This window comes from Heloderma suspectum, chromosome 5, assembly GCF_057233095.1.
Source record: "Heloderma suspectum isolate Gila_16-S chromosome 5, 16-S_ref, whole genome shotgun sequence".
NCBI lineage: Eukaryota > Metazoa > Chordata > Lepidosauria > Squamata > Helodermatidae > Heloderma > Heloderma suspectum.
In genome coordinates this window covers 44,004,828-44,027,594 of record NC_139462.1, presented here as the reverse complement: position 1 = coordinate 44,027,594, position 22,767 = coordinate 44,004,828, and positions in this window count along the sequence as shown.

The following is a 22,767-nucleotide window of genomic DNA, read 5'->3' as shown; positions in this document are numbered from 1 at the left end:
ACCTTCCAGAGAACTTCAGCTATAGGGTGGTATAGAAATGTAACAACAACAACAACAACAACAACAACAGCACTAATAGCCTGAAATGCTCTCTTCTGGTTGCAACTTTGCAATTCCAGTTTACAAAAGCTTCCTTGCTTGGTCTCCTGCAGATTGACCAGGTGAGTCATTAGCTACAAGCTTGAATGACCTCTTAATGAAACAGCTACATGAGACTTTTAATAAATTTTTATGCTATTTTGAAGTTTTGAGGCATGCTGTGTTTGCAGAACTATCTCCTTTTGTGAAATAAGCTATCTGCACTTAATTCTGGGAAACCATAGAATATTCTTCCCCCTCTACTTTGGTTGCTCTTTCACTTACCAACTGATGTTCCAATTTTATTTTCTTATTTGCATAATAAAACTTCAGGCAGCCTTATGACATGGATAAATGTGTCCATTTTAAGTCTCCACTAAACTTTCATTAATTGACATTCTTATCTGGTGAGCAAAGTATCAGATAATGGAAGACAAGCAGGGATATGTAAGCTTACTATTGACTCCTACAATTTAGTACTTCAGTACTCCTACAATTTAGTGATTTTTTTTCTGCCTCTCTCTCTCACATAATACTAGAACCTGTGAAGCTGATTGGTGGGTGATTATGGACAGATAAAAGGAAGTACTTCTTCACAGAGTGCATAGTTAAGCTATGGAACTTCCACAAGATGTGGTGATAGCCACCAGTATGGATGGCTTTAAAAGGGGATTGAACAAATTCATGGAGGAGAAGGCTATCAATGGCTACTAAACCTGATGGCTATATGCTACCTCCAGCATCAGAGGCAGCATGCCTATGTACACCAGTTGCTGGGGAACATGGGGGTGGGGAGGTCTTGCACTCATGCCCTGCTTGTGGGTTTTCCATCAACAGCTTGTTGGCCATTGTGTGAACAGAATGCTAGTCTGATCTAGGGATGTACGAAAGTTCTGCCATGGATGTCGGGGAGGCCGAATGCGCTGGCACCCCCGAAATTGGTGGTGGAATGGCCCGCCCCCCTCGGGACTAAGGATGGACGAAAGTCCCTTACCTGGTCCCGCAGCTTGCTTTGCGGTGGGGGGGAGGCGCTTCGGTTCTCCCCCCAAAATTCTTGGCGGGGGGGAGGTGCACCGCCCCTCCCGGCCAAAATTCAGGCCGGGGGGAAGCACCCCGTCTCCCTGGCTGTGAAATAAAAAAATTATGGGGGAAAAAAAAGTGATAGGCTACGTAACGATTTATGTAGCCTATCACGGCTAGATTTTCAAAGTCAGCCATGATAGGCTATGTAAATCATTACGTAGCCTATCATGGCTGACTTTGGGGGGGGAAAGCACATACACAAATGGCGGCACCCATGGGTGCCGCCATTTGCATTCCTTATTTAGGCACGGGTAGTCTACGTAAAGATTTACATGGACTAAGGCGAAAATAAGGGCAACGCTATTTGCGTTGCCCTTATTTTCGCCGTAGTCTATGTAAATCTTTACGTAGACTACCCAGGCCCAAATAAGGAATGCAAGTGGCGGGGCCCATGGGCGCCAATATTTGCGTACGCACTTTTTTTTTTTCAAAGTCAGCTGTGATTAGGAGTGCACGAAAGCCACTTACCTGGTCTCGCAGCTTTTCGCGGTGGGGGGGAGGTGCTTCGCTGCTCTCCCCACGAAGTTCAGGCCGGGGGGGGAGGCTTCCCGCCTCACCTGGCCGAAATTCAGGCCGGGGGGGAGGCTTCCCGCCTCGCCCAGCCAAAATTCAGGACGGGGAGGAGGCGCCTCGCCTCGCCCGGCCGCGAAATAAAAAGTAAAAAAAAAACCAACGCCCCGTGATAGGCTACGTGACGATTCACGTAGTCTATCACGGCTAGATGTGCAAAGTCAGCCATGATAGGCTACGTAAATTGTCACGTAGCCTATCACAGGTGACTTTAAAAAAAAAAAAGCACATACGCAAATGGCGGCCCCCATAGGGAGCCGCCATTCGCGTTCCTTATTTAGTCACTGTAGTCTACTTAAATCTTTACGGAGACTACAGCGACCAAATAAGGAACATGAATGGTGGCTCCCTATGGGGGCTGCCATTATCCATACGTGCTTTTTTTTTTTTTTTAAGTCACCCGTGATAGGCTACGTGACGATTTCCGTAGCCTATCACGGCTGACTTTGCAAATCTAGCCGTGATAGGCTACGTTAATCGTCACGTAGCCTATCACGGGGGCATTTTTTTTTTTTTTACTTTTATTGGAATGGCGGCAGCGGCAGCTGGTCAAAAGACCGGCTGCCTCCCCCGCCCCTGACGAAGACCCGATGAACCGCCACCGGGACCCGCCGCCGGGAGGGACATTCGGGAAAGGTAAGTCCTGTCTTGGGGGGGGGTGCGGGGGGTGGGGGGGTGCAGAGAATTTCTCCCTGAAACTTCTTCGGGGGGCCGAACACATTGGCGCTCAGCCCCCCGAAGTTTCGGGGAGAAATTCTCCGCCATCCCTAGCTGTGATAGGCTACGTAACGATTTACGTAGCCTATCACGGCTGACTTTGAAAATCTAGCCGTGATAGGCTACGTAAATCGTTACGTAGCCTATCACTTTTTTCATTTATTTTTTTACTGGGAAATGGCAGCAGCGGCAGCCGTTCGGAAGAACCCCGCCACTGCCGAAACGCCACCGAAATGCCGCTGGGACCCGCCGCCGAGAGGGACATTCGACAGAGGTAAGTCCCATCCCGGGGGGTGGTGGTGGGGTAGTGGAGAATTTCACCTCCGATTTCGGGGGGCTGAATGCGTTGGTATTCGGCCTCCTGGAGATTCGTGGAGAAATTCTCCACCATCCCTTCCCAGGACGGGCCTTACCTTGGGCGGATCTTCCTGGCTGCGGCAGCTGCGGCGGCTGCGGCAGCTGCGGCGGCTGGTCCTCCAACCGGCTGCCACTGCCACCATTTCCAGTTAAAAAAAAAAAAAAATGATAGGCTGCGTAAAGATTTACGTAGCCTATCACGGCTAGATTTTAAAAAAACACCGTGATAGGCTACATAAATGTTTACGTAGCCTATCATGGCTTACTTTAAAAAAAAAAGCACGTACGCAAATGGCGGCGGCCATGGCCGCAGCCATTTGCGTTCCTTATTTTGGCACGTCTTAGGCTATGTAAACATTTACGTAGACTAAGATGGCAAAAATAATAGGAACGCAAATAGTGTAGATGCTATGCTATTTGCGTTCCCCTTATTTTTGCCGTCTTAGTCTACGTAAATGTTTACGTAGACTAAGATGTGCTAAAATAGAGAACGCAAATGGCTGCGGCCATGGCCGCCTCCATTTGCGTACGCACGTATTGTTGTTGTTTTTTAAATCAGCCATGATAGGCTATGTAAACATAGCCTATCACGTAGCCTATCACGGCTGACTGCAGGGATGCAAACAGTGGCGGCTCCGGCTGCCGCCATTTGCGTCCCTGCTAGCCAGCCGCTGGATGTCCAGCTGCTGGCGTAGCCGGCCGGCGGCTCCGCAGAATCCCTGCAGAGCGGAGCCGGCCAGCCAGGATTCCGGGGGGGGGAGGAATGGAGTGCCTCCCCCCCCGGCCAGGATTCCAGGGTGAGGGACGGAACGCCTCCCCCCCAGCATCAGCATAATCCATGGAAAGGTAAGTCACTTTCGTACATCCCTAGCTAGGGATATCAGAGAATTCTGTGACGGATCTCGGTGAGGCTGAATGCCAGTGCATTCAGCCCCCCCAAAATCCATCATGGAACGAAGCCCCTGCCCCCCCACCCATGAAAGGCTCACGGGATTAAGTCCCCACCGCCCCACCCCACAAAAGACGCGTGAAACGGAGCACTTACCTGCTCCCGTCCGCGCTGCTTTGCGAATGGCGGCCATCCTGTGGCCACTATTCACTTCCTCCTCTTCAAGCCGTGATGGGCTACGTAAATACTTATGTAGCCTATCACGGCTAATGCAGGGATGCCATTTGTGTCCCTGTGGAGGCCATGATAGGCTACGTAAGTATTTACGTAGCCTATCACAGCAGGAGGGAAAAAAAACCAGCATACACAAATGGCAGTAGCCACCGCCATTTGCGTACACTGGGTTCCCCTCCCCGCCGTGATAGGCTACGTAAATATTTACATAGCCTATCACGGCTCAATACAGGGATGCAAATGGCAGCGGCTACAACAGCCGCTCTTTGCATCCCTGTAGGGCTGCCCAGGGGCCAGATGTCCAGCTGTGGGCGGCCAGAGCAGGCTGGTGGCTCCGCAGCTTGGCTGCGGAGCGGAGCTGGCCAGGCAGGATTCCAGGGGGAGGGATGGAGCACCTCCCTCCCACCATGGATGCCCTTCAGAGGAGCAAGGTAAGGGATTCGTACATCCCTGTCAAGTTTCCCCAACTGGCCCACTGGCTTCTTACTCAGGACTGTCTGCTCTCACATAAGAAAAATATCTTATGTCCAAAATCAGCTGGTTGGAGATAAGATCTTTTCCCTGCCTAGCACTGAGTGAGGCGCCCTTTCTCAGCAGTGGGTAAGGAAAAGGTCTTATCTCGAATCACAGCTGATGGGAAATAAGACCTCTCCCCTGTTCAGCAGCAATGAGAACAGGGGAAGGATGGAAAATGTTCCCCACCGCCAGCTGATCTGCAAGGATCAGATGAGGATGTGTGGGGGCTGGGAAGTGTATATGAATGGTCTGGATGGTGTGTGCATGGGGATGGTGTGAACAGAGTTTACATGTCTGTGTGAATGGTATGCAAGAGAATGGGGTTGCCACACACACTTTAGGTTCTGGCCACACCCACTGCTGGCATGTGGTTCCTGAAAGGTTTTCTAATTGGCAATTTAGCCCTTGGATTGGCAAAAAGTTCCAGGGCCCTGCTTCAGACCCTAGATATTGTGGCTGTGTGATGGGATTATTTCTACCTGTCCTGTCTACCAGTTATGAAGGATATTCGTGCATTGGTCATAAAACTGAATAAAACTATGAGAGGTCACATATTCATGGAGTCTAGTGTGTAGGCCAGATTCATGATGTGGTCACTAACCCTTGAAAAATCTGGGAAAGGATTTTACAGATCAGAACTAACACACTGGGTTAAGGCAGGTCTAACTCCAGGTTTGATGGAGCCCTAGGCAAGATGCCTTCTGGTCAGTGCCTGGCTCCAGCAGGTTGATCTGGCTGCAGTGGTACCTGGTTATGTGGGTCTGGGGGCTGCCATTTAAATTTCCCACACTGCCCTGGAGCAGCACTACATTGCTCAGTACTGGAGGGGATGATCAACACAGCACAATTGTATACTTGGATCTTCAAAAGGAAGCTCAAATTCAACTGAACTTACTCCCAGGTGAGTGGGTATAGGTTTGAAGCCCAAGGGGAGCCTTAGGCATGTGATTGCAGTAGACCTTGCTGTGATACTGGGACACGGAAGTTACCTGTAGATGCCTGTTACTGACATTAGACTGTCACCTGGGCTCAGGGATATCAGTTCTCCAGATTAATTAGTCTGAAATAAAATAGTATGATTTGGTTATAAATCATGTAAGACAAACAGGATATGGAAGAAGGTAGAAGATATACTGTATTAAAAAAATATAGTGAGGACGGGTAGGTGAGATTAACAGGGTGGCAGAACGCACATTTTAATGAGAGGAGGACAAGGAAGAGAAACCTCTAGGATCTTGATACAGTGAGCAACCAATGTATGTCTGCTATTTTGGGTTGGTTGTTCTCTTTTGATTGTTTGCTTTCTGAATACTGCATCTGGCAGTGCTATTCTAGGCAACATTTGTTCTTCCAAGCAAAAGCAGCTGGCACTACAATATTTGTTTTTATATTGCTTTTATTGGCTGTTTCTAAAATGGTAGCAGTTGTTTGTTTCAAACTGGAATAATGGCCAGCAAAGTTTCAGAAGTTCAAGGTTTCTGATAAAATGCAACCTGCTAATTAGGGCTGTGCATCTCTTTGGTTCTGAATGTGAATACCAAAGAGAATCAGAGCTCTTCGGGGGTGCCTTGGTGAGAACTGAAGAGGATCAGAACTGCAGTGAGGCTTTCCAAAGCAAAGTGGGTTACCGCCGAAGCACCTCGGTCTGCCTCAGAGGTTCGGAGCTATTCTGAAGCCCAGACAGCCTGTCTCCAAATGTATCAACTTGTGAAAGATCAGGGAGGGGGAAAGGAGGAGGAGGGAGGGGGGAAGGGGGAGGAGGAGGAGGAGGGAATGAGCTTTGGAGAATGGCAACTCTAGTTGCCAAATTAGGGCTGAACGTAACCCAGCAGTCTCCAATCAGTGACAATGTTGGGGGGGGGGTACTGTATAGATTGGAGAGAAAACCTTGGTTTGTTTCAATGTGACAGGGATAGGTGGTTACTGGAGAGAGCTGTTAGTTAGTTAGTTGGCTAGATGCTAGATCTGTGGTGTGTGTATGTGTGTTGTCATAGAATCATAGAATCATAGAATAGTAGGGTTGGAAGGAGCCTACAAGGCCAATGCTGGAATCCAAGTCAGAGCATCCCCGACAGATGGCTGTCCAGCATAGTCTTGAATGCCTCCAGTGTGGGAGAGCCCACCACCTCCCTAGGTCATTGGTTCCATTGTCGTATTGCTCTAACAGTCAGGAAGTTTTTCCTGATGTTCAGCTGGAATCTGGCTTCCTGTAACTTGAGCCCATTATTCCGTGTCCTGCACTCTGGGATGATGGAGAAGAGATCCTGGCCTTCCTCTCTGTGACAACCTTTCACATACTTGAAAAGCGCTGTCATATCTCCCCTCAGTCTTCTCTTCTCAAGGCTAAACATGCCCAGTTCTTCTTATTCTTTCTTGCCCAGCCTTTCTCAATTAAATATTCCCTGGCTTTCTTTTCTAGATTATTTATTTTAAAAAACAAAAACATTTAGTACGTTAGTAGTTTAGTTTCCTCCTTGCCTTGCCTTGTTCTTTGGCTTGCTCCCCCCGCCCCCATTCTCAAGTCAACTCTTTCTTTGTAGTTTTCTGGCTATATCCTTTAAAAAAACTACACAATTATTTTAAAAGTACTTTCTTTGTTCCTGCCCCCCCCCCCGGTCCTTCTCAATTCCTGTATTCATTCCATTCACATTTTAAACTCTATATATTTCCCCTAAATATAGATATAGATATAGATACCATTCTCTTTGCTTGTAGGTAGTTATGTATCTGCTTTTCTTTTACTCTTGTGTGTCTCTCTGTGTGTCTTTGTGTGTGTGTGCTTGTGCTGTGGTCAAGCAAAGTACTACACATGTCCACATTTCAAAATACAGTGGGCGAAGCACTACACACATAACATACATTATTTAAATAATACTACACTGTGTGGCAAAGCAAGCCCAATATGAGGCACCTCTGGGGTCTTGGCACTGAGGCTGCCGGTTTCCCAGATTTCATTAACTTCTTCAACCAATGAACTCTTTGCTTTGAGAGTTTTTGTTGAAAAAGCACAGTCTGCCTGCCAGCCTGTTTTCCCAGGTAACATGTATTCATTCAGCCAAAGAGAGCCTGAGGTCATCCACTGTGAAGCTAAATAGGAAAGTACTAGTAGGGGAGATGGGTTATTTGCACTTCAAAGAAACCTACAGCAGAGATTATGTATAGTGACCTCCTCCTAATCACCACTTAAACACATAACTTCTCTGATTATCCCTTTATGACCTTTGGTTTGAGTTTCTGAGAACAGCACATTTTATCTGTGCCTAGCACAAAAACTAATAGGCCAAATAGTCTGATATTTGACCAGTAGAATCCCCTCCATGGGGGCTGATGGGTCCCCAAATGTCATGCATTTATCAAGAAAACTGAAAAAGTTATAGGTGTTTCTGTTTTTCAGTGCAAGTCAATGGGAAAACATCAAATCCAAATGATTTGGATATCCAAATCTCACTTTGGATCAGAATCTGAAGTGAAGCAGATTGAGTCCAAATCAGTCTGAAGTGAAGCAGGGCTTCTTCAGAAGGTCTGAAGCAGCATCTGAAGCGATGTGGGGAGTCCGTGCACAGCCTTACTGCTAATCTTTCTGAGCACCTCAGTATCAATAAGTGACTATTCTTCATTAATTTTCATTAAATTAAGTTTAATCTTCATATATTAATATCTTCCCTACAGCACAATGAAAAGAGGGCCTTTTACTTTAAGGTATAATATGTAAGTAAGTAAATTTGCCTTTCTGTCTAAGTAGATTGATTTGATAGGGGTTTTTTTTTAATGCCTTTTAGTACTATATACAGGTTTCTTTGTTCATTTGCCTGAGAGTTGATCCATACATTAGCCTGATCCGATACATCATAAAGAATCTGCTCATATATCCATAGCTAAAGGCAGAATGGCACATATAATTGCAGACCCCATCCAGAGGTGGGCTGCTGCTTACACAGTCCCCTTATCAAATCATCTGCAGCAGCATTTACCTTCTTCTTGTCATGGTAGGGATAGATGCATCTGTCTATTTCTGGTCCACATTAATTCCAGAGGTGTTCATTCATAAGTCCATTCCATCCTGTTTCCACATTAATTTGCAGATTTTAAAAGAAAACAAATCTTCATGAAAATACATATTTGAATACATATTTTTGAATGTGTTTTCTCCCCACATATGCATTTCTAAGTGTATTTTATCTATATGTAATGCTAAAAGTATTTTATCCTACGATATGCATTTTACATTTTGGTATCTTCTTTTTTAAAAAACACGGAACTGCATCATGAAATTAGGTTCCAATCTGTGCTTTAGTCCAGGAGGAACAAATCTGGTCAGTTTGCATCAAAACTCACAAAGATCATATTGCTCATGTCCTCCTAGTTCATGGGCAGGATTCAGTTCACACACACAATGCTATGTGTATGCTCAGTGGGATTAGAGGAAACAAAGTTTTTAAGATGTTTGCAGTTGTGGGAGTTGCCTGCCTATATACATTTTTCCATGTATGCAATGTGTGAACAGTGTGAGCTGGAGCTCACCATTTTAACCTGAAATCAAATGCATCTCCTACCATGACTCCTAGGGTTGTTCTGGAATATGCCCAGAATTGCAAAATCCCTAAAAAGGTTAACATATGGATTGACTTAGGGCACAATCCTATGGAGATAGCCATCAGCCTCTGAACGCGGAGGCGGATGATTATCCAAGGCAAGGTGGCTGGAGCATGGAGGTTTGCCTTCCTTCCATCCTCCAGCCACCCTGCACTTTTGGCTAGACAGGTGATTTCACTTGTCTAGCTGGGGAGCTTCAGCTACGCAGCACATAGGAAGCTGCATAAAACAGCTTCCACGGACTCTTCCCATCCCCACTCCCACAACCATCCCTTTCCCTGTCTCTGTGCTCTGTTTCTGAGCATGGAAATGGGAAAGAACTGTGCCAGCTATGAGGGGTGCGAGTGGGGAGAGCAGTTTCTGGGCTCCGGGTCAGAGCCCTGGTTCTGACCTCGGAGCCCAGAAGCTGAAAAATCCCATGTCCCCCAAATGCTATGTAGGGGACATAAGATTGCTCCCTTCATCTCTCAAATCTATGCTCAACCTTAAACATCCTCCAGCACAATGAGCTGAGATACCAGTTTTACACACTCCCTGACTTGGGCCAACATTTCCAAACTGATATCAGAAGGGTAATACCCAAACACACTGTTTGTATTACACAAAGACAATGCTGGACTCTGGAATACTGGTACTAATGCTGGAAGAACCAGTGATTTCCAAGCTTGCCAAATTCTCTAAAATTCATTTTGACGCTCGTTTAGCTTGCTCCCATTTCTGTTCTGATTTTCAGCTCATTCAAACAAGAAAGGTGCACATTTTGAACAGGAAAAGTGCATAGTTCTGTACATGTTTTCCAAAAGTTCACACTCCCCCGAAATTGACTACAGCTTGAAAACATGCTTTAAAAACAAACAAACAAAAAAATGTGCATTTCAAAATGTGCATTTAAAAAATACAAATACAATTCGCAATTGCAAATTCAGGAGTTTGAGAACATTTCTCAGAAAGAAAAAAGAAAGAAAGAAAGAAAGAAAGAAAGAAAGAAAGAAAGAAAGAAAGAAAAGTTCCTTCTCACATTCATGTTTGGGAATATGAAAGGACATATCTGCATGATTTTCAAACAGAAACAGAATTCTCATCCATCCATAGCTGGCACCTGCAACAGCATTAAAAGTAGGGATGTTAGAGAAATCCACTGCAGATTCAAATGAGAATGCAGATTCTTTGGAATCCGGCCTCTGGAATCCACGGTGGGACAGCCCCACTTACCTCCACGCCAAGAGGATTCCGTGTGGAACGGCTCTCAGCTGCTCGCTTAACCAGAGCCATTTGCCTCCACTCCGATCGCCATTTTTTTTTTATGGCAATCGGCAGGACATGCCCATAGTGATTGGCAGGATGTACCCATAGACTTATAAGCAAAATAGAGCTGTGAATCTTGTGTATAAGTCTATGGACACATCCTGCTGATTGCCATTTTTTTAAGCAACATGGCGATTAGCATGGAGGCAAATAGGTCCAGGACCAGGTAAGCGGCCCTCAAGCCGGGCAGCTCCACAGAATCCTCACAGAGCAGAGCCACTCTGGAGGATTCTGGGGGGGAGGAATGGATCACCTCCCCCCCCGGGCGAATTCCCCACCAGAATGGATGGTGGGGAATCCGTACCTCCCTAACAGTGGTTGAAATTAGGGCAGAGCTCCTTGGCAACCTTGGTCTCAATCCTGACTCCCCACAGTAACCTGTAGAGGTTGTGGAATGGTGCCCAGGAACTATTTCTGTACCAAGGTTCTCCAGGACTAGGGCTGTCAGAAGAATCCGTCTAGTGGGTGGAGCTCGCCAAGCTTTCATCAGCTTGGCCCCCTGGACTTCAGCTCATTTCCCCATGAGCTGGCCTATCTCAATCTGCATCAAGTTGAGTCAGCTCGTAGATTTTCCTGGGTTTTTAAAAATGTACAATATATATATATACACACACACACACACACACATACATACATACACACACACACACACACGCAAATTGCAGGTGCGATTTCTGTAATTTGTGCAAATGTTGGCTGTATTTGCATATTTTGTGCAAACTGTGGCCAAAACTTGCACGAATTACATAAATTGTGGCCCACAATTCATACACATTTCTATTAATTCACTGTTTTCTGTTGCCGCACTACTGGGCCTATGTGTTGCCCCGGCCGTAGGCTTCAAACTCTTAATTTAGAGGTGCCGAGATAGTGATACATCAGATTTAACACTGAGGGGGGTTATTTATACAGGAGTAGATGGAACTGAGCAAAGAACAGAATGTTGCTCTGAAAGAGCAAAGGGTGTCTCTCAATCTTGTTCTGATTTTGCAAAATGCTGCAGATGCTGCACCACAATGCCCAAATGTGAATGGCAGTTGTGAACATTTTAATTTAAAGCACTGATGAAGCAGTCTTACAAAGTGCAGGTTGTGATTTCATTTTGGTCCAGTGGCATGCTTTGCGACATCTTTTATTTATGCTTGTGAAGGTCTTTATTAAACTTCAACCTCTACTTTAAAAAGCTGTTTCAGCTTTTCTGAGAAAAGTTAATATTTTATACAGCCACTGTATTCCTGATCTTTGAAATGTGGGTACAAGCATGCCTAATGGCCTTGCTTAATATCAAAATATCATTTGTTCCAATTTCTGCAAATACACGCAAAATTTGAAAATGTGAGAAATATTGCATTGGGGGTAAGTTCCAAACAAGTTTAGTGAGCCCAATGGAGCTTCAGACTCTTTTCTTGAACAGCAGCCCTGTACCCCCATTTCCTCATGACAAACTGCCTTTGAAACTCAGTGGAATTTCAAAAACAATTTGTGGTGTAACATGGTAACAGCTATTCAAACGAAAAAAGCAGAATGAAACACAGCCCCAAATTCCATACAAGTCTCTTGTGGGACCCTAAAGAGTTCTTTAAATCCCAGCCGAAGTTTACAACCGAGCATTATTTCAAATAGCTGAAACTGAATTATCTATTTTGGATCCATTGTTCTTGAATCATTGGTCACTGGGTAGAATCAAGAAAGGAACGGAGACACAGTCCCCCCACCCCCGCCGCCCTATATTTAAGGTGGCTGCACAGTTGCTTACAAAATGTATACTGGACTCTTCACATTATGAGAAGATTGAATTTTTTCCTGCCATCCTGAATTGAGTAGTCACATAGTGTAAGGTTAAATGCTTCATCACTTGACTGTATACTGTTTTACCATGACAACAGAAATACTTTCAAAATAACTGTGGATGGCTGTGTGGCAAATTGGAATCTGCACAGCCACTCGTTTTAAAGCGTGAGCTGCATCTACTCTAACACATTAAAAAGTGGCTTGCATTCTTGCTGCTTCGTTTAAATATGGCCTCTCATTTTACCTGAGCACATTGGTTCACATCTGAAATATCCAACTGTCAGTAGCTGTGTGGGGAGCAGATTTCCTGTGATTTGGGGGCCTACCTCATCCAGTTGAAAGTCAGCACTACTGAGCTGGGGCAGAAGACTTGGTGCCACGGGTGACGACATGCTGACTTCCTGACTCAGTTTCTTTCCCTGACAGCAGAAGATAAAGTGGGGCACATAGAGAATGGGCAGATGGTGGAGCTGGTGTGATGGTTCCAGACTCAGGGAAAGGAAACCGAGGGGCAACAGGTAAGGACAGGGACAAGAGGATGGTGCGCACCACCTTCTATTTTCCAGATTCTACAAGCCAGCCCCGAAAGGGTTTGAGAGTCAGAACAGCAACAGTACACAAGACCATTGATGATGAGGAGGGCCAGAGCCAGGTTTGGAGGGCCCTTGGGCAAGTCACCCTCAATAGGCCCCCTCCCTCAGACAGTCTGGCTTCTCACAGACATTGTCACCAGCTGCTATCACTCCTCTACCTCCCCCCCCCATCATTGCTATGGCTTGGTTGTTTGACAGGCAGAGATCCAGTCAGCAAATAGGTAGAGGCATCTACTGCTCCTCCTTTTCACCACCACTGTTGGCAAGAGGTAGGTGAATAAGCAGATTGCAATGGTGGAGCAATTCCAGGGGGCCAGTAGACCCCTGCTGGGGTGTGGGCCCTTGGTAGGTGCCCAACCTTGGTAGGTGCCCAACCTTGATGCCAGCCCTGAGGAGAACTCCTCACCCTATCAACTTACCATTTGGAAGGTGGGGGATTCTCAGGGTATTTGAACAGCATGAGTCTAATGTTCGGACTGTGTCCTTTGAGGCACTGAAGGAGGCAGTGTGCTGGTCTCTCTCCACGCACCTGCTGTATCTCCATGATACCAAAAAAAGAGAGAAAAGTTACTAGTGCATTGACTAGCATTAGACAGGAGGGAAACACATTACAGGGTGGACAGAAAGTAGATCTCCAGATGTTTTGGATGTCAAGTCCCAGAAGCCCCTGTCAGCTGGGAGTTGAAGTCCAAAACATCGGGAGAACTACTTTCTAGCCACCCTGCATTACATTATGTGATTTACATGGACATGAATAAAAAAAGAAATGTAGGTATGAACATGGCAGAGGCATTTCATATTCTTATCTCATGTATTATTCTACAACACCGGAAGGAAAGCTGAGAAACAAGCAAGCAAACAAATAAACAAACAACAAACACCCCCAAACATGAAAATGCTGGAGAGAGGAGAAAAATGTTAAGAAAGTGCTGCAAGAAAGCAAGAAAATGTTCAGGAGGTATGAGGAAAGGAACCCAGAAGGGTACATCTTGTTCTAAAGCCTGTCAGCAACAAATACAAAAGCAACACACTGAAACTCCTTCCATATTTTTCCTACATTTGGTTTTATCTTTTCAATCTAACTTCTAGGTTTATCTTGATCTTTCACTTGTGACATCAGCAGCTTGTGAAGGCAAACGTGTGGCTTTGTAGCCACAATGAGGGAGAAAAGATCAATACTAAACTTGGGATTTATTATAGTTATTACCTGGGAAAAGGGGGAACAAGGCAAGGGGTAAGGGAAGGACAGTTAAGAAGAGATGCCACTTTTTGCACAAGACACTATATTTTAAGAAAGTCCTAAAACAAAGATACAAGATCCTGTCTTCCCAATGCAAAACTATTACTTTGTGGGAATGTATTTTTCATATTTGTACTAATGTCATGTCAATGATAATTCATTTGTGTGATAGTGAGAACATTTGGAGTAGATTTAAGCCCTATGCATTTGCTCATGTGTAGGGCCAAAGTCTGATGGGGAACATGGTTGTGCATGTAAGCACTGTCCCCAATGTCCCTCTGACCTGGTTGTCAATTAGACCAGGTCTGTAAAGGGCTCTGTAAGCACATTCAGCTGAACGCTTACAGAGATTCTGTAATTGGAACCCTGATAAGGTACAGTGGATGAAGATCTAATTGACTTAAGCTTCCCCCTCCTGTTTTCTGGCCCAAAGTCTCTCTCCCCCATGGGGGGGGGGTTAAAAAAGGAAACAAAGTCTCATTTTTTTTTCTTTTTCTAACCATTCCACATGTGGCTATGTGTGTGTGTGGGGGGGGGGGTTACCTATTTCTCCCCTCACCATTCCAAAGATATAGCATATGTATGTCAACACAGGTGCTTCACAAGGCAAGGCAAGACATAAGAATCTAATCACAGCAGGAGTATACAGGAGTAGTGCCACAAAGGCCTCTGGGGTACATGCTGGGAGGGGGCAGGAGGAGAAAGAGGGAAACAAATCATGGCAAGCCAGCAAGTGCCTGATTGTCTGTCAGCAGCAGCATGGCTTGTTTTCAGCGTGGTTTATCATGACACGAGAACTAGCGAACTGGTGACTCCTCCCCTATAGGGCTTTTTCGGACCAGGAAGCATAGGCAGCCAGGGAGGCTGCATAGTGATGGAGAGGTAGAAAGGAAACACACACACATACCACTCTCAGACCTCACAATGATAAGCTGAAAATACTACCAAAAGAAATTCAAAAGGAATTCTAAAGCACCTTGAGAATGAGGTGGAAAAACAGAAGCTTATTTCATGGAAGAAGAAAATGTTTGGGAAACTGGAGGACAGATTTTACCACAGTACTACCAGATATATAGCCCATGGGGGGGGGAGCGTGCATGCGTGCATATGCGTGCGTGCGTGTGCGCACGCATGTGTGTGTATACATACATACATATACACATGTTTAGGCAAAAGTAAATTTCACTATATTTAAAGAAGCGTAAGTGTGGATCATCATCAGATTGCAACCTTAAATTATGTGGTATTGTCATAACTGAGTTTTGGGAACCTTTGTTAAAAAACTAAAACTAAACCAATAACCCCCCCCCCCCAACTATTTCATTAATAGGCATGATCCTGCCAAAATTATGTTACAGATTTGAATGGAAAAGTTTGGAGCATGTATTGCCTATGAAATACAGTAAAAATTCCATTGAGAACTTAGGTAGTTAATGATTTTTAAATAACCTTTGGAGGCTTGGATGAGATTTATGAACCTATTGACACTAACTACAAAACCCTGTACTTCTCTGGCTGACTACAGAAAAGGAAGAGGAAAAAAACCTCCTGAGGCAAAACTCTTTGAAAACAGAAGCACACTTGGAGTGCTTAACCTACTGGTGACCTGTTGTCAAAATGTTTACAGAACTATTTTTGGATGTGTGAATGATTTGCAATATATATATTGCTGCTGGTATTACTATCACAGAAAAAAAACATCTCGCAAAAAGTGATATTTGATATTATTTATTTACTTTAAATACATATTTATTTTTTTAAAAAAAATATCCCACCATTCAGGTGTTTGCTGCCATGGCAGCTTACAAAAAAACAACAATAACATTTTATAGATATAGATAAAACAAAATGACAGTAGCAACAAGAATTGCAGCAACCTCAAAACACAGCAGCAACATCACACAGCAGTAACTGTACCCTTAAAAGAAAATCCTTCAAAATAGCCACAGCAGAAGGAACCATAGAGTAAATGTTCCCTTTAGCACCCAGGAAGAGCTCTCAGCACCATGGTAGAACCTGCAAGATGGGGGAAGATTGCCAGGGCTCAAAAAAGAGGTACCATGACCACATTCTGTTTTGCATGACTGTGAGCAAGCGGTGGGAAAAAGCCCATTTCCTGCCCAGGCAACCAGGTGAATGGAGCAGAGAAAGTGAACAATGGTTGTGCCAGGGCAGTGTTCGTAAACAGCAACGTGTTCATAAACATTTTTTTTATAGGCTTTCAGCTGTCCCTTCAAAATGTTTGCTTTTCATCCAAGTCCCGGGTACTAACCATAGCCCTCCAGGCCTACAAAAATCCACTAATAATAGTGTTGTTGTTTTTAGATCCCAGGGGCCAAATTGAATGTTCTTCAAATCACTCATAGCAGAACTATTTGTGATTGGATTATGTACTTTAGTATAAGGATGCGTGACCCCAATTGGGCCTGTGCTACTCCAAGATGGGAGGATGTAAGCGTTTGCTCCTCCCAGTTTCATCCCAAAACTCTTCATTGATTTCAGTGAAGACTTCCCCCCTCCTCATTTTTTAATCCCCTCATGGAGTGTATGTGTGGAATTCGGGGATGAAAATAGGAGGAGGAAAGCTTAAATCCCCCCTCCTGGAGCATATGGCCCCAATCTGGATCGGTGCCAAGTGTGCATATACCAAAGTAAATAATCCAGTCATGCATAGCTCTGCTCTGCAATAAGAATAATATCAAGTTTAATGGAGACTTGACAAAAATGGACTGAAGAAGTTCTTTGACTGAGCATCTGGCATAAATTGAGACACTCTTGCAATTTTTGGTCACAACAGAAATCTGCACTGAGCTAAATACTAAACAACATTGCAAGTGACAGAAAAGTATAGTACTAAACAGAATCCATTTATTCCCCTTTTCTACTACCGAAAGAGCCTGGAGCTAACTTGTAGAGTTGTATCATTTTATATATACTGGGACTCAAAAGAATTTCACAAAGTATTATCCTCCCCGATAAATTAATCCTTCAAAAAGCATTGTGTTCTTACAAATTGAGTTTTGCAAGTGACTTGTATAAGATATAATCGCGGTAGTCTTCTTTCTTCTCCCTATAGTATTGTGATGAATTTTCTAATGTGCACTGCTCTTTTAAGGCTATAAATGTTGTTGTTTTATTCAAATGACAGTCATCCTCTCGTGAGAGAGAAAAAGAAAGACATCCTGCAGCCGATTACAATTGCTGTGTGCCAGATAGTCTGTTGCCATTTCAGTCATTTTTTTTTCATACCTAAAATTTAAATATTTATGAGTCTCTCTAATTAATCATTAAATTACCCATGTAAATTAATTGTTATATAATTAACAATATAGTGAGAATAGTATCCCTCCATTTGTAGCCACTTAGCTATACATCTGAGCTAGCAGTGAAGAGCAGGTGTGGAGAAAAATGTGTTCCTCATTTGTGTGCCATGTATCCTCTCCATCAGGGGAGTTAGCACCATCTAAAGTAGGCTTCCCCACCTAGTGCCCCCCAGTTGTGTAGGACTGCAACTCTCATCATCATTCCTAGCTAGCAGGGAATTATGAGAATTGCTTTCTAACACATCTGGACAGCACCAGATTGGGGATGGGTATCATAAATAAAACTGCATATGGAGTTTTTTGTAGGGATGTCATGGGCACCCAACTTGATCTGGGAGTCTGTCGGACTCCCCCCAGTACTTGCTACCCCAAACCCAGTTCAGCCAGCTGCCACCCCTGCCTGCCAATCTGAGCAAGTACTCGGGACTTACTGGACCTATCCACTCACACCTGGGAGCCACCTGTCCTCCATGAGAGCTGCAATTTTAATGCAAGATGGGGATTGTAGTTTTTCACATATCTAATGCTGTGCACAACAGTGGCTGAAAGGGCCATTTCTGCAACATTAGAGGCCTCCAATGTTGCATAAATGGCCCTTCACAGCCACTGTTGTGTGCAACATTTGATATGTAAAAAAACAGAGCCCCCATCCAGCGTTAAAATGGCGGCTTGTATGGAGGAGTGGGCAGCTGTGGGGCACTGCTAGACTTTTCTCTGAGCCCTCTGGGGACAATCACACAGCCCGATTCATGTAGGCAGGTGGCAGAAGTGGCTTGAGCACCCAGCAACTATGGCCTCAGGTGAGTCCATCCATCCCTAGGGTTTTTTTTTTTTGGGGGGGGGTTGCCAATAGGTTAAAAACACCACTGCATTAGAAATGTGGACCAAAAACAAATCAAGATGTACTAGTTAGATCTGATGCATTTTAAGCCAGGTAAAGCTGAGAGAGATATAATATATCAACAGGGCTCCGAGTGCATTAATAATGTTCTGAGCCTAGTTTCACAGTGAGATGATGATGAGGCTAACTTCCCTGCCTGCCTACTATGGTTTTTTTGCCTTTTCCCTTCCAGCTGGAGAAGACTCACACAGAATAATAACAAAGTGCCCTATAACTAGGGATGTGAACATCTGTTAATCTCAGCTCATTCAGGTTCTTCAATTTCCACCTGGAAGCTTGTGCTGACTTGTCTCCCTATTGGATTATAGGCTCCCCCCGCCCGCCGCACAACACTTCATGAACATTTTGCCAACTGTATGCATCACTTTTCTGTATTTTTGACATGTACATATTTTTCTCCCATTGACAAAAAGTGTGTTTGTGTGCATTTTTCAAATACACTCAGTTTCCATGCACATTTGTCACATGTATACATTTTTAGAACACATTTTTGTTCTGGCGAAATCACATTACAAGCTTAGAAATGTATGGACTTCAGACCATATGTTGCATTTGGGTCTGTGTTCAGTTCTGGGTGATGCAAATTGGATAAACATTAGTCAAAAACAAAATGAACCACACTTCTCACCCACCCCTACCTTTAACTGGATGCCTGAGATGACAGGATGCTGTGCCAGGGGCTTGAAGAGGAGGTAGGAGTGATGGGAAACAACAGAGTGAGCAGATAGGTGGGGCAGGGCAAGATGAACTGCTTGAGCAAGTTTTGACCTGCTGGTAAACCTGTCACTCAGTTCAGTAGTGAAACCAGACCCACAACACCAGGGGAGGCTCTTCTTTATGGGTTATGGGGCTCTGTTTTCCTGAAAATGAAACAAAGGGGGAATCACAAGATCCGTGGTGGAATTCTCTGACATCCCTAATTCTCACCATTCACAATTGTTGTAGCCTCCTTGGCAGCCTGCCCCCCTATTTTACATCTCTCATAATACCCCAACTTAGCACTGTCCCTGGGTAATTGTGAAGGGCCATCACCACAAACAACAACAAGCAACAACAAAGATGGAGAAAATTTGGAGAAAATTCTGCAAAAGGGCCTTCTATTTTTAAGGGGTGGGGGTAAGAAAAAGAAAAACTTAGAACCTTTCCCAGAAAAGTATCTTCTGAGAAATTTTGCCTCAGCTGTAGTTGCCATTCTTCAGGGTTCAGTACTTTCCCAAGGGTCTCCCAAATGTTAAATTAATTAGGGGGGACTGTGGATGCATCTTGCTTCTGCTGCATATGCTTATCGTATTCCTCCTTCTCTGCAAATCTTGTAGAGGGTGTGAGGGGCGGGGGCAGTGTTGTGTATGTCCCACTCTGAGGAAGAGGTTGAACTAGTACTGTGCCAAAATCTCTTCTCTGGTTTCCCCCCAAAAAAAATTTTCTCCCTCGTCCCTCCATGAAAGAGACTTCACTTTTTCTGCCTTATTCTCAGGACACTTTAGAATTTATTGTGAATTTATTTTGGTAGTGTTTTTGAGCTTACATGTTCACTGTGAGGTGGACCAGGTTGCAGTATGTGCTTTTTCTTTCTGTTACATATCTCTATCATTCTTCAGCCTCCCTGGCTGCCCACAAGTACTGATCTGAAATAGCCCTATGGAGGAGGAATTACCTTGCAATGCCTTTGGGCTTTAATTGAAGCATGGAAAGTGGGGGAGGCTACAGGCTGCTGAAGAGATGATTCTACAATGAAAGACAGGACACTCGCACACACTCCTTGGCCACCTCGTAAGTAAGGTAAGCACAAGAAACCTGGATCCCACCCATGACCACTTCTCTGACATTTTCTTCTCCTTTGAATTTCTTTTTAGAAGCACTTTCTTTTCTGGCTAACTAATTGAGAATGATTAAAAATAGGGAAGAAATTTTTGGCACAGCACTACATTTCATACTGCTCCCATTGCAGGGCTGGGAAGAGACAGCCCTGGTGTCTTGTTGTGCTGCTGCTGGCACTTGGCCCCCACAGTGTGAATGGTATATTTCAAAAATCAAAAAGCTGAAGTATAGAAAACTTGCTGATCTCTGGTGTCCCTGCCTCGCCCAACCCTTATTTCTTGCACTGGCCTCTCTGGATGTCTTCACTGTTTGACTGATCAGGGACTGGGCATTGCATGATAATGATAAGCTAAATTGCATTCTTAACCAACTAGTTATGAGTTTTCAGCAACATCACTATTGATTTCAGCTAGGATTCACCACCGCAGGCTTTCAATGCTGAGTCTCAGGTGCAGGGTGTAATAAAGAAAGCTTTGCCTCTGGGTATGGACACAGTGTCTTCTCACCAGTCAACATCCTAAGTCTGGCCCTACACATCTGGGATTAGTGAGGAGGGTTTGCATGGAGGCTAGACCATCTATCTGCTGTCTATCATAGAAATGAAGTATCACCCACTGCAGAAGAATTTTCAAATAAATTAAGAATGAAAAATGTAGATTCCACATTAAGAATTCTGTCACTCTACTAAAAAAAAGAAAAAAAAGAGGAGAAGCCAATCAGATGCTAATTGCTGTCTCATTATAATTGAAAATAAAAACATTTTGAAATAAAGTCCAATCTAGGATAACGTGAGGGGATAAGGATTTTATCTTTGTCTGAATTGTATGTATCCATTTCAGCTCTCTCTCTCTGTCTGTCTCTATCTCTGTACGTGTACACACATGCAGAGAAAGATTTCATGGAGGATTCAAGCAAAGTTTAAAGACCTGCTGCTCAATACATTCAAGGCAAAACTGCAAGAAGGCAGTGCATTATATGATTTCCTGTTTATGCTAGGACTGTGCACAAATGGCCTCTCAAAATTCTCCACCCTATTTGTGGGCAGAGAAATAGGGGAAACAATTTCACCAGCTTCTCCAGCAGTTTCCCACAGGGGTTTCTCCCATTGGCAGGGGTTTTAGCACATCTCCTTTCTTCTGCTGCTTTTTTTCCTAAGGGTTTTTCATTTTTTTGCACTGCCACTGCAAGTGGCAACAGCATCAATTGTGCTGAGGCTTCCACTTTTCTGCCTCATTTATCTCAGGACATTTTATAATTTCTTTTGGATTTCTTTTGGTTGTGTTTCTGAGCTTACCTAATCACTGCAAGGGGGCTCAGGGATCTCACTGTGTTTTTTCTTTCTATTACACATCACTCCATTGTTCTGCAGGAAGCCAATGAGGCTACAGGCTGCCATAGAGATTCTTGAACGATGAAAGATGGGACATTCATGCACACTCTTTGGCCACCTCGTAAGTAAGGTAAGCACAAAAACCTTGAACCCAACCCATGAGAATTTCTCTGAAATTTCTTCTCCTTTGGATTTATTTTCAAAGGTAGTTCCTTTTCTGTCAAATCAAATGAGAATGGCTGAAAAATGTGGAAGACGTTTTCAACACAGCACTAGTTTATACCTTGAAATAAGTAGAGATATCATATAGGTTCACCTGAGGAATAATTAACCAGTAATCAAAGCCCAGGAGATAATGGGATGAGTGGAAAAGTCCTCCCTCCCATCTTACCCAGAACTAAGGGTACAATTCTGGGAACTGTATTTTGGTTAAAGCTGTGCACAAATGGCCTCTCAAAATTCTCCAGCCTATTTTTGGGCAGAGGAATTGATGGGAATAATTTCACTGAATTTATCTTAGGGAAGGAGAAATTTTCCAACTGTTTCTCACAGATAGGGCTCAGTATTGGCAGGGGTTGTAGCACAGGTTCTTTCTTTTTCCCCTAAGAGTTTTTGGTTTATTGCAATGCTTCTGTAGGTGGTAACAGCATCAACTGCAGTAAGGCTTCTACTTTTTTGAAGCAGAATTTTGAATTGGGGGGGGGGATATTTTTCAGCTTACCTAATCACTGTGAAGTGGCTGAGGGTGCTGTGTGTGTTTTCTCTCTCTCTCTCTATGGCACATCTTTCCATTGCTCTACAGCCTCCCAGGCCCCCTGCACCTTCTGAACTGAAAAAGCCCCATGGGAGGAATTGCTTCACAATGTCTTCCTCATGACAGCTTTAACTAGTGCGGGAAGCCAAGATTGCTACAGGCTGCCATAGAGATTATTGTACAATGGCAGACAGGACACTCATGCACGCTCCTCAGCCATGTCACAAGTAAGGCAAGCACAAGAACCCCAAACCCAACCCATGAGAATTTCTCCGAAATTTATCTTCCCCTGAATTTCTTTTCGAAAGCAATTTATTTTCTGTAAAATTGAATGGGAATGGTCAAAAAAATGTGGGATAAATTTTTGGCACAGCACTTTTGGTATTTATAAAGTGAGAACATTGTGGTCCAGAGTCAGAGGGTAATGAATATCCTTGCAATGTATGTACAAGTGTGTACCTCAGGCAGAGAGAGGAGCTCATAGCAGTGAATCCATTTGCATCCAATTACTAAGTGCATTTTTCTAATGCATGGGAGTAAGCTGGGATAATCAGCAAATATATTTGGATTAGAAATTGAATGTAGAATTCTATTATCTGTGCCTCCTGAACCATTAAAATAGCAGGTGAAGAAGCTTTTGTCAGTTTCTGGAATGGTTACTTGGCACCATTTGGT